The 11,698-nt window shown below is 44.4% G+C and overlaps 1 long non-coding RNA gene across 1 annotated transcript in view; it reads left to right on the top strand.

Annotated features, from left to right (window-relative positions):
* Positions 1-8,743: 8,743 nt before the first annotated feature.
* LOC141133398 (uncharacterized) overlaps positions 8,744-11,698 on the top strand; it is an 11,346-nt gene continuing 8,391 nt past the window's right edge. Inside the window, exon 1 of the long non-coding RNA XR_012243059.1 lies at positions 8,744-9,366. This is a non-coding gene — a long non-coding RNA (uncharacterized lncRNA). The remainder of the gene's footprint in view (positions 9,367-11,698) is intronic.

An 11,698-nucleotide genomic window follows, 5' to 3' on the forward strand; every position in this document is an offset into this window, starting at 1 on the left:
TCCGTGGGATTAAAAGTTGTGAGTTTAAGTCCATTCATTATTCATAATCTGCCACCGCACCACAGCGGATGTAAAAAAGCGAGTGACCATTTTTTAAAAACGAAACGCACGGCATACACATTGTACAATCTGTCGGGGCGGCATTTGCAATAAATGGCGCTGTAAGGCCTTGGCATTAGAAACAGGCATTTGGGGCCCAAACGCCTAGCAAAGTGGCCTACAATGGATAACCTGGACAGCAGACAGAGCTGTTTACATTTGAAATACTTTTAGCATTTGTGTCACTTTGCGTCACTGTGCAGCAAAAACAAAGCTATGCGAGGAGTCGAAAGCTTGTCAGCTCCTTCTATTCGAGTCTATGGTAAACGAGCCTGCATCGCTTAAAGCGCACTTGTTGAGCATTTATCAAATATCAGTGGGGAAAAAAGCACTTCCTCCCAGGCCCTGTTCACACTTGCGTGTTGCTACTACATCACATTTTTCGCGCTTTTCTAGTGCGTTTTTGGAGCTGTGCGATTTTGCCGCAACTTGAAGCAATGCCTGTATAATATTGAGGTCTAGGGACCTCAGGTCACCTCAAAGTCAGACCAAAGTAGTACAGAGACTAGTTTGAAGTCGCTGAGAATGGAAGTCGCACAGATATGAATGTTACTCATTGAAAATCATGAAGTACAACTTGTCATGCGACTTTCCAGTCCCAAGTCGCAGGACAAGTTGAACAAAGGTTTAAAGGGGCCAAAAAGAAGCTCATGTAACAAATTTTGGCCATGAGCCAAGCGCGTTTTTTCTCCTTTTTCTTGCGTTTTGTCACTTGGCAAATGTGCAGCTCCCACTTGCGTTTAGGGTGCCATTAAGAAATCTCATGCGTTTGCAGAGATGTGGGTAGAAACGCTCATTCCTGCCTGCGTTTCTGCTACACCCAAGTGTGACCGGGACCTCAGGCTGCATTCACACTTGACAATTCGAAATCGTCGCCATTCCAAACTGCGCCAAAACACGTGAAACGCAGTCGGGGGCCATTCTTCTAAATTGCACTCCAAACGCAGTGCGATTTTGCCATGATTGTCACGCAACAGAATTGCATGACAGTGGCGGCAAACTGTCCATTTTAAAAATCGTGTGCAGCTTGTCGGCCCAAAAAAGGAGGAGCTTTTTTTGAGCGACAAACGCGTATAGGGCAGCCCATTGAAGCGAATTGGCTGCCCTTTGTGTGACACGCAGAAACGCGTGTAAATTGCGATTAGAAATTCGTGAGCGGAAACTCTAGTTCCCACTAAGCGAGATCTGAGCAGGGCTTTAATTTAAAAGAAAAAAAAAAAATCAGAGGGCGTCTGGGATGAGTTTTTTTTTTTTAATATGCCTAAAACTCGCCAAAAACGCGACGATTGCTATAAGCGCGTTGGTTCGCGTTCGTGTCAGTGTACGAATTTTTTTTTCAAGTGAGCACATAGAGCAGCTGCGTTGCCATGTGTCGCGATGTTTGAACGAGCCCAAAATGTTTGCTCCAGCTGTGGAAATCGACGTGGAATGTTAATAATAGCCGCCTTATATAACTCACATGTTACATATTTATATCATGGAGGGGGGGGAGGGGGAGGTTGTTGGCAGATTTGGGGAGGCGGAGGCGTGAAGTTTGTAAAGTATTAATTACCGTCTGCTGTCTACTTCCGCTTCTCACAATCTCCTTGTTGCCTAGGCTACAAAACAGTGAAGCCACAACAAAACGCCATGCAACTGTCTATGCGTTGTGCCTGTCTGTGCGGGTGGGGTGTGTGTATGTTACACTGTTTATTAGCCGAGGGGGGGGGGGGCTCCTGGGGAAAAAAATACACACAGACTGTTTACACCGAACAATAACACATTACCCAGACACTTCCTCTCTGGACAACGCCTCCCGCCATATGTCAACGCAGGCTGCTGCAGGACTACAAGCACCAGCAGTCCCCGACACCCCCCCTGTGATTCCCACCAATCCACCCTGAGGGGATTTTCTAGGTATAGGTGGAGATTGGTGGGCTAACCTGCTTAGGGAGAGAGATTGCCTTCCCTTAAATCTTGGGTCTTCCCAATCCCTCCTGTTCCATTTCCCATGATACAGAAATTTCAACAGGAGAAGTGAGACTCCCTTGTCATGGCCCTAGCAGAGGTATGCGGCGTGAGGCTGAGACCATGCCATGAACTAAGACAGGGGTGGGCAAACTGTTGCCCTCCAGTTGTTGCAGAACTACAAGTCCCATCATGCCTCTAGGATTAACTGTCACTTTTCCCATTATGGTTCTGGGAGTAACTGTCCTTTTTCCCATCATGCCTTTGGGAGTAACTGTCACTCTTCTCATCATGCCTCTGGGACTAACTGTCAGTCTTCCCATCATACCTCTGGGACTAACTGTCAGTCTTCCCCTCATACCTCTGGGACCAACTGTCAGTCTTCCCATCATACCTCTGGGAGTAACTGTCAGTCTTCCCATCATACCTCTGGGACTGTCAGTCTCCCCATCAGGCCTCTGGGAGTAACTGTCAGTCTTCCTATCAGGCCTCTGGGAGTAACTGTCAGTCCTCCCATCATGCCTGTGGGTGTTATGCTGGTAACTGTCAGTCTTGCAATGCCTCATGGGACATGTAGTTCCACAACAGCTGGAGGGCCACAGTTGCCCACCCCTGAACTAAGATTTTACCTCCCGACTTCTTTAGGAAACCTATACTGAGACATTATGGCAGAGGCCTTTGCTGACCTCGCCTTCTGAAAATGCTGATTGTCTGGCTGTCATGCTGATCCGATGGCTTCTGTACTTTGAGGCACTGACCAGGAACAAGCGAGTAGAACGGGAGAGTTCTGACTTTTCTCTGCTGGCTGCATGTTCCTTCACAGTAAGGCTGCATTCACAACTCTGCGTTTTCCCACGATTTCAAAGTGCCCAGGTGTGAATGACAAATTGCAGAGCGCACATTTGAGATGCCATTCATGGTACCTAAAAATCGCAGTGTGGTTCTGCCGCGATAAATCGCGCTGCAATCGAAGCAAACTGCTTCGCAGGAAGCATGTCAGCCAAAAGTAGCTACACTCCTAAACTTTTTGGGGGCAACAAGCTTCATGCAATGCGGTTTGCCAGCTGCTCTACGGGCAACACACGCCCCAAAGAAGCTCCTGCACCTTTTTTGCTTTGAGCTTCACACGCTTTTTACGTAGCTTTTTGACGCTTTTGTTTTTGACGTGCAGGAAAACACTTGTCTGCTTGCTGCGCTTGGAGCCCCATTAACAATGCGACACGCGTTTTTGCGCACCTTCATGGAATCCTTAGATATGAATAGAGCCTAACTTGTTGATTCAGCCGGCCAACAGTGGGGCCCATTCTGTGCAATGATGCACTTCAGTTACAGTCCCTTTAAAGTAGACCTATAGGCAAAACTTCTTTTTTCCCCATTTTGGATAGAGTAAGGGAGGATTATAACCAATGTAAACTTTTCTTGCCATCTGTGTCCCACTAGGGAGATAGGGAGATTTCCCTTCACTTCCTGTCCCATAGCCAAGCAGGAAGTGAGAGTAAATTTGTCCAAAGTGCGGAAATCCTGGGGTGTCACCAGAACTCCATTGGAGGATTTCCCCTTCATTTCTGTTTTGAAGACAAGCTAAAATATTGGATTTTCTTTATCTTTCACTCTCAAGGATAATTGTCACAAGGACAAATAGGTGAATCTCCCCAACGGGGACACAGACAGGAATAATCTCTCTCCACTCTATCCAAAACTAATAATAATAATAAACATTTTAAGTGACTGAGCTCTCAGTTACAGGAGATGGACCTTTTGATGGATTGAGAAGAGACATGCCTGGCACTTGTATTTCTACAACCTCTGGACTGTCATTTGTTTAGATTTTAAAACAGTTTGCAGGGACACGTTGCTGATCTGGTGAATGTCAGCCCATTGTGCAATAGATACTGTCTGAGGTGCACCTATTATACTGTGCTTGTCGGGGACTTCCTAAGTACTTTTTTTGCTTTTCAGGAACTTAAATCAACGAGGCTCACACACACTGACAGATGAGAGCGTCTGCAACCACTATACAGAGAGGTGGAAGTATATTGTGTGACCGGTCCTGGATGAGCACCGGGGACCTCTCCAGGAATCTGAGAGCCATGTGCAGCCTGGAAGAACCTCTGCAATATATTTCACGTCCATCACACTGCATTGTACTGACGGGCCCCTGAAACAACTGTAAACTGACACTTGGGGCCCCCAGAGCAAGGACACGCTGACACTTGGGGCCCTCAGAGCAAGGACACGCTGACACTCGGGGCCCCAGAGCAAGGACATGCTGACACTTTGGGGCCCCCAGAGCAAGGACACGCTGACACTCGGGGCCAACAGAGCAAGGACACGCTGACACTCTGGGGCCCCCAGAGCAAGGACACGCTGACACTCGGGGCCCCCAGAGCAAGGACACGCTGACACTTGGGGGGCCCCCAGAGCAAGGACACGCTGACACTCGGGGCCCCCAGAGCAAGGACACGCTGACACTCGGGGCCCCCAGAGCAAGGACACGCTGACACTCGGGGCCCCCAGAGCAAGGACACGCTGACACTCGGGGCCCCCAGAGCAAGGACACGCTGACACTTGGGGGGTCCCCAGAGCAAGGACACGCTGACACTTGGGGGCCCCCAGAGCAAGGACACGCTGACACTCGGGGCCCCCCAGAGCAAGGACACGCTGACACTCGGGGGGCCCCCCAGAGCAAGGACACGCTGACACTCGGGGGCCCCCCCCAGAGCAAGGACACGCTGACACTCGGGGGGCCCCCCAGAGCAAGGACACGCTGACACTCGGGGGCCCCCAGAGCAAGGACACACTGACACTTGGGGCCCCTAAAACAATGATACACTGACGCATGAAGTTCCACTCTCAGTAATATTTCCCTGCCCCCTCCTTTTTCCCTGCTCTGGGATATATGCCCAGGAAAGGGTTACGAGGACTCCGGATGTGAGGGATTCCCGCGCTGCCCCCCCCACGCTCAGTCCTGTCTGAGCTTTGTTTTTCTGTCGCCATGGCACGGTGTAGTGGGTGACGTCACTGGGCGTGAAACCGGTATTCTCCTGAGCTACTGTTTGGACCGTTGTCTGTATACAGTGACTCCAGCGCCATAAATATCCTAATATAAACTCACACTATATTTATCATGCATAACGGCTAGGATGGGCCCCGCCTGTACTCAAGGACCCTCCCAGTTATCGGTGCCTTCCAGATCTCTTCCCAAAATCACCTGTGAAATAAGGAATATTCCAAAGTGTCCATCACCGGAAATACTCGTATGATCCCAAAATTACCACGTACCGATCCCTTTTTTTTTATATAAAATACTTGTTTTTACCTTTTTTTTCATCCTCTGTTGCTCCTGCAGCCTTTGTGCAGCTGCTTGATGACAACATGCACTCAAGCAACAGCTGCGTGGAATCAGGAGTGTTTCCTGATGGTGAGACCATGCCCTGTGTAATGTGTGCTGAAACAGCCACTTGTGGTCTATGTTGGAAACCCATGCGTCAAGGCGACAATGCAGGAGCACTATTGGGTGACTGGGACACAATTGTTGTCACCTTATGACAGGAAGTGTACTAACACTCCATCAATGTCAGGATTAGGGATGAGCTTGGGTTCAGGTCCAACCTCTAAGGCAGCTGTGCCAGCCTAATTAGCTGCAATAGGGTGGGGATAGGCCTGGCACTGAAAGCTTTGCTGAACATGGGTTTGGAATGCACCCAAAGCCGATACCCAAGTTCATCCCTAATCAGGATCAAGGGTATTCATTTTGAGATTTTGGCGATTGGGTTAAAATCTACTTTAAAGCTTAATTTGGATCCCAAACAAGGATTGGGTTTAAGACTACTTTAATGGAACAACCATTTTTTGGATACTTTGTTGGCCTGATGACCACAAGGAGGTCACAAGTCTGAGGAGCACTGTCCTATGTCTAAGACTATGGATTGTAGGCAGTATGGGACGGGAGGTCTAGATCAGCCATTCTCAACCATGGTTTCCTTGAATGTCCCTTGAGCTGTGGCTGATTGACCTCCATTTGATGGTCTACGGCTATGGGTATTAGGCTGTATGGGATGGGAGGTCTGGATCAGCCATTCTCAACCATGGTTTCCTTAGGGGTCCCTTGAGCTGTGGCTGATTGACCTCCATCTGTTGGACTATGGCTAATAGGCAGTATAGGATGGGAGGTCTACATCATCCATTCTCAACCATTGTTCCTTTAGGTGTCTCTTGAGCTGTGGCTGATTGGCCCCCATCTGATGGTCTACATCTATGGATAATAGGCAGTATAGGACAAGAGGTCTCAATAAGCCATTCTCAACCATGGTTCCCTTAGAGATCCCCTGAGCTGTGCCTGATTGATCTTCATCTGATGGTGCCCCTTAAATATCAGGCACCAACACCACTTGGCAGGGCCAACAACATGCCACCAATGATCTTTTTAGATGTCTAGAAAGGTGGCATTCTTCTTGCTTACCACCAATGTAAGGGGCATTCACCAACGTTGTCTAATTGAAGGAAGGGGATTGAATCTTATGATCTCCAAAGGGAGGGTAAGTATGAACTGTTGGTGCAGCCATCATCAAAATATATTTATAGGCAAAACCTTTTTGTTTTTTAAGTTTTAAATGAGGCGTGGGGAAGGGGTAGATCCACTGGTTAGATTAACTCTTTTATTTGTGCTGGTAACCATTGTCACCAAGATAGAAAGCAAGAGAAAATCCAAAATTTTAGAGTTGTCCGTAGAATAAAAGCTGAGGGGTAATCTTTTAATAGGGACACCTATTCTGGGGACAATAAAAGGCAAATTTTCCTCACTGAGAGATTTCCTCTAAATTCCTGTTGCATCCCCGGGACAGGAACGCTAGGGTTGCCACCTCATCCCTTTAAAACCGGACAAATTAATTACACAGGTTGTGTGGCTGATTAAGGAGGTAATTAAACACACTTGGTGTCTTATCTGAATTAAATTAGCCTCAGAACCTGTGTAATTAGTATGTGTTCGGGTTTAAAGGGATGAGGTGGCAACCCTAAGGAACGCAAGTGAAATTTCTCCAATGAAACATCAAAAATAGAGGAATTTTGATGACCCCCCCCCCCCCCCCCCCCCCCCCCCCCGGTGCGAAGAGAACGTCATTCTCACCTAGGGAAGAAGGCTGAATGTATGGGGTATTTTAGAATTATAATAGGTATAGAAATATGGCGGCAGCTGTGCAGTACAATTTTGCAAGGTTGGTTAACATTTTGTGGCACTGCTGCTGCTTAAATTGGTTGGTGAATGGGGAGATTTCCATTAGTTTGATATTTCTGAAGGCAAGGTGTTGTCAGAGTCAAAGGAAAGCACCAAGAGCAAACATAGTACAAGTGTATAGGATACTTACACTGGGCTACAGGCAATCCGGAAATAAGAAGGACATACACCCAGAGAGATCGTTTACAGCAATGGTCATCAACCCCATCCTCAAGGCCCACTAACAGGCCAGGTTTTATGTATTACCTTGGGGAGATACAGACTAGAATACTGCAATCACTGAGCAGCAAATGATATCACCTGCAATGTATTTCAGTTATCTTGCAAACCTGGCCTGTTAGCGGGCCCTGAGGACAGGGTTGATGACCACTGGTTTACAGGATATAACATGTGGATAATCCCTGGCTATTTATCACATGCTGTTTACCTTACAGCAGTAAGGGGCCATCACACCCACAGGTGTAACTGCACTGAAGACTCACTTCACCACAGTCACTTTTTTGCTAGACGCAAAGTCACATTGTCACTGCTGCTAGATGCGATTCCCAGCACTTTAATTCACCAGCACTTTCTCTGTTGAAGACAACTTTTCATCTAATTTTGAACTGTTTACAATTTTTATTGTTACTGCAATATTGATGCTTGAGTAACTTTTTTTTGCAACATTAACGCGCAAATATATTTCTTTTGCACTTTATTTATGGACTTTGTTTTTCACGGTTCGCATCTGCAAATTTGCACAGTGAAATTTGTAGTTTTTAATTTATTGTATATATTCTGTGTATTTCATTTACTGCTGTAATTTTATGATACATCGTGGCATGGTATACATATAGCACTTTATTTGACCACATTTAGTATCTGTTCGGAGCGCAGCACTATATATTGATTTTATTTAATTTTATAGAAACACACAAAAATCTGATGGTAGGAATATATAATATAATATTTTTTTATATATATTTTATATAATTTTTTTTTTTTTTTTTTAATGGTATTTGTTTTTTAACTCTTTCGGCTGAGTATAGATCTTTTTCTGTCCTAATCATGTTTCCAATAAGTATAAAGTATAATAAGCATAGGAGGTATTTTAAAATGATAATGATATTTAATTGGCTCTTGTCTAAATCGACCCTACTATATGTATGTATGTATGAATGTGAGTTAGGAACCTTAGATTGTAAGTTCCTTGAGTGCAGGGACTGATGTGAAGAAAAAAAAAAATTTTATATATATATATATATATATATATATATATATATATATATAAATTTTTTTTAATGTTATTTGTTTTGTTTTTTAACTCTTCCGGCTGAGTATAGATCTTTTTCTGTCCTAATCACGGTTCCAATGAGTAAGTTCAATGGCTTTCTATACCCCCCCCCCCCCATTACACACTCATGTATGTATTTTATTATTATTATTATTATTTATTTTTAGTTTGTTACAGGTATCTATATAGCGCCTACAATTTACGTTACGCAGCGCTTTACACACATATATATGTGTGTGTGTGTAAAGCGCTGCGTAACGTAAATTGAAGGCGCTATATAGATACCTGTAAACAAACTAAAAATAAATATTAATAATAAAAAAATACATACATGAGTGTGTAATGGGGGGGGGGGTATAGAAAGCCATTGAACTTACTCATTGGAACCGTGATTAGGACAGAAAAAGATCTATACTCAGCTACTCAGCCGAAAGAGTTAAAAACAAAACAACATAAAAAAAATAAAAAAATTATACACACTTATGCACCCATAATACAATGCTTATTTTATATATATATATATATATTATTTTTTTTTTTTCCTAGAATACAGATAAAGCTGTGGCTCCTATAGACACATCATGTAATGTGCAGGTGATCCCTACTATCTATGCCTCTCCTCCTCCTCCTCCTGTGTGTGAGCGGAGTGCGGCGTCTACTCCAGGTTATACGGTAGAGGTTCCCTCCCTCCCTGTGCTGCATTACGTGAGTAGTGATGACGCAGATGTCAGCTTATAAAGGGGTTTCCCCATGTCTGGGGGAGAGGAGCCGAGCACTGGATGTGCGGAGGGTGATCGCGGAGCATCGCCGGGTCAGTGTCCTGATAAGTATACATTTGTAACCTTTTGTGATCTCTACAGAAGTCCCTGATGGATATACATTGTAACCAGTCATCTCTACAACGCTGAGCTTTTCCTGCACCAATCACAGATCTCCTTTCATCCGCGATCAGCAGGGTGAGTGGTGAAAGGTGACTGCTGATTGGATGCTTTTGCTCTAGAAAAGCTTTTTGGTGTCCTAGCTTTATTTTCTACTGCCCATCGAGGCTTGTGAAATAAGGACTGTCTGTGTTGCTTTTCATAGCCAATCAGGTTGTTGGGGGGGGGGGGGGTGATGGTCTGAGATTGGTCAGTTTGGTGGTGGAAGGTGGTTTGTGTTTCTTCATGGAAGAAGATAGTAGATTCCCCCCCCCCCCCGACTTAACTATCATGGACAGTAGTTAACTATGTCACTACAGACAGTTCTTATTTCATACCAGCTATAAGGTAGGTGCACTGGATCTGGGTAGAACTTGGACTGTATCATGTCACTATAGACAGTTCTTATTTCAGATGAAGTGACAAATGCTGCAATTGTTATCTGTTCAGCCAGGGGTTGGGTACACCATGCACAGGGGGCCCCCTGTGTGACCTGGGAGGGAGGGGTCCTGTAGATCTGTCAGTATAGAATGAACATGTGCTTTGTATGTGGTTGATTGGGCCGGGTGCAACAATTTGGCCTTAGGCTGGCCATACATTATTCAATTTCCTCTTTCGATTTTTGCTTCAGCCATGTAGTACAAGGACCTGCTGATTGCGCACACATTGAAAGTGTTTAGGTTTGACCTCCATATTATATGGTTTTGGTAAATCCTAAGGAAAATTGTATAATGTATGGCCAGCCTTCCACAAGGGCCTCCTTGGTGACTTGGGTTGCACATGTATAGGTGCAGTATTAGATCGTGGCTCTGAGTGTGCTGGGACTTGTGGTTGTCCACCAGCATGCGTGGGATGTGCTCATTGCATTTTATACTTTGCCGGGGTTGTAAAGTGTCCGCTCTGGCTGGATTTGAAGATCTGCGACCAATGCTGTCTGGTTTGGATTCTGATGCTCCCTCCATTGGCAGAGGCAGACCTCCATGTGTAAAAAAAAAAAAAAAGATCTTTTGTTGGATCGTTCGGCTGCTGGATCGTCTGGGCACACCGGGCGACTGACGTCTATAGGCAGCGCTGATTTTGTGTCTCTTGCTGGCTGCGGTGAGTCAGTTTTTCCAATGAGCCCCAGTATGTGTCTGTTTGCCAACTCCGGACCACATGGAGATGGCGTGCAGTTTTATTTTTCTTGATGTGGTCTTCGGATTTGAAATATTTCAAGACTAGTAAAAAGTACATAAAAAAAAAAAAAAAAAAAAAAAAAAAGTCAAGGGTTGATGAATTGCCAAAACTTTTTTTGTTTTACTCTTTTATTTTTAGTTTGGTTTTGTTATGTTTTTGTTTGTGTGTTTTCTGTTTGGGGGAAAAAAAAAAAAACAAAAACAAAAAGTATTTGCTTTAATATAAGGAAAATCGTGTGTTATAAAATATTACTTATTAAATTGAAATGTTAAACTTTTTTATAAACCTCCTCCTTTTTTTTTTTTTTTTTTTTTTTTTTTACAAAACCTTTCATTTGCATCCACTAAATAGTGCAATAAATCGGTTACACAATATGACCGATATCCATATTAATAATTAAACCTTTTAGTAAAGTCTACTGTTTGGTTTCAGTAATTTCTGTAGATTTTTCCACTGGAGAGAGATTATAAATTCTTTCTCTTTTTTTTTTTTTTTTTTTTTTTTTTTTTTTTTTCTTTTTAGTCCCTCCAACACGTAACGCCACTGAAAATCTTGGTGTTTAATCATCCATTGACTGTACAAGGGACAGGTGTGAGCAAGGTTCAGATTCTTGCAGTGTTCCATGCAACATTGAACGTTGTTTGGACAGTGTATGTTGCATTGACGCATTTTCTATCTGACAAGCTTTGTCTTTCCTTTTTTTTTTTTTTTTTTTTTTTTTTTCTTCCTGTTCAGATAGTCAATGAATGAATCCGCCCTTTTCATTCAGCACTGCCAGAGGTGTGGGCAGACTCCAGCCATGTGTACGTGGGTGTGTGGAATTGTGAGATCACGTGTCTGCAATGTGGAACAGAGGTATCCGGCTGATAGCAGCTTATACAACACGCTGATTAGCCAATGAACTTGGAGCACACTCTGTATATCCTCAGAATTGGGGGGGGGGGGGGGGGGGAACACAACTTTTTTGTTGGGAGTTTCAGTTAAAATCCTTGACTGCTTGTGTCCTGTAAATACTGAGCCTGTCCCAGTAATACTGGGGAGGGTCTGTCT

Source organism: Aquarana catesbeiana, linkage group LG03, assembly GCF_042186555.1.
Source record: "Aquarana catesbeiana isolate 2022-GZ linkage group LG03, ASM4218655v1, whole genome shotgun sequence".
Taxonomy (NCBI): domain Eukaryota; kingdom Metazoa; phylum Chordata; class Amphibia; order Anura; family Ranidae; genus Aquarana; species Aquarana catesbeiana.